Here is a 793-nt window from a genome sequence, read left to right on the forward strand (position 1 = left end):
GCCATCGGCATCCCATACTTTACTGCTTATTGAGCTCTGCTCCACAGTGCCTGTGTGAAACCTGGAGAAAGTGTTCTGGTTCATGGAGCTAGTGGAGGAGTTATAATAGCAGCATGCCAAATTGCAAGAGCTTACAGCTTAAAGGTTTTGGGCACAGCTAGTACTGAGGAAGGACAAAAGATTGTTTTGGAAAATGGAGCCCACAAAGTGTTTAATCACAAAGAAGCTAACTATATTGATAAAATTAAGAAATCTGTTGGTGAAAAAGGAGTTGATGGGATTACTGAAATGTTAGCTAATGTAAATCTTAGTAATGATTTGAATCTTTTGTCACACGGAGGACGAGTAATAGTTGTTGGCAGCAGAGGCACTATTGAAATAAACCCACGGGACACCATGACAAAGGAATCTAGCATAAAAGGAGTTACTCTGTTTTCATCCACCAAGGAGGAATTTCAGCAGTTTGCAGCAGCCCTTCAAGCCGGAATGGAAATTGGTTGGTTGAGACCAGTAATCGGTCCCCAGTATTTACTGGAGAAGGCTACCCAAGCTCATGAAAATATCATTCATAGCAGTGGGGCTACTGGAAAAATGATTCTTCTCTTAAACTGATCAGTCCTTCCATTGATTTCCTGTGTAATTAGAGGTTTCATATCTCAGTTTTATGTACACTGTGTTTGGTCTACTTAGCATTCATTTGATTCAGTGAGTTCCTTAACATTTAAAAAAAAAGGTTTGTCTTTAGTGATCATAAGCATTGGAGTACTGTTTATTTTATAGCTGGCAACTTTCT

The 793-nt window shown here is 39.3% G+C and overlaps 1 pseudogene across 1 annotated transcript; it reads left to right on the forward strand.

Moving 5' to 3' along the window:
• On the forward strand, positions 1 to 787 carry LOC104994272 (annotated as a pseudogene). The gene has a single exon (XR_825932.1). The product of XR_825932.1 is annotated as a zeta-crystallin pseudogene (transcript).
• Positions 788 to 793: the final 6 nt, after the last annotated feature.

This window comes from Bison bison, unplaced genomic scaffold, assembly GCF_000754665.1.
Source record: "Bison bison bison isolate TAMUID 2011002044 unplaced genomic scaffold, Bison_UMD1.0 scf7180017849766, whole genome shotgun sequence".
Lineage (NCBI taxonomy): Eukaryota > Metazoa > Chordata > Mammalia > Artiodactyla > Bovidae > Bison > Bison bison.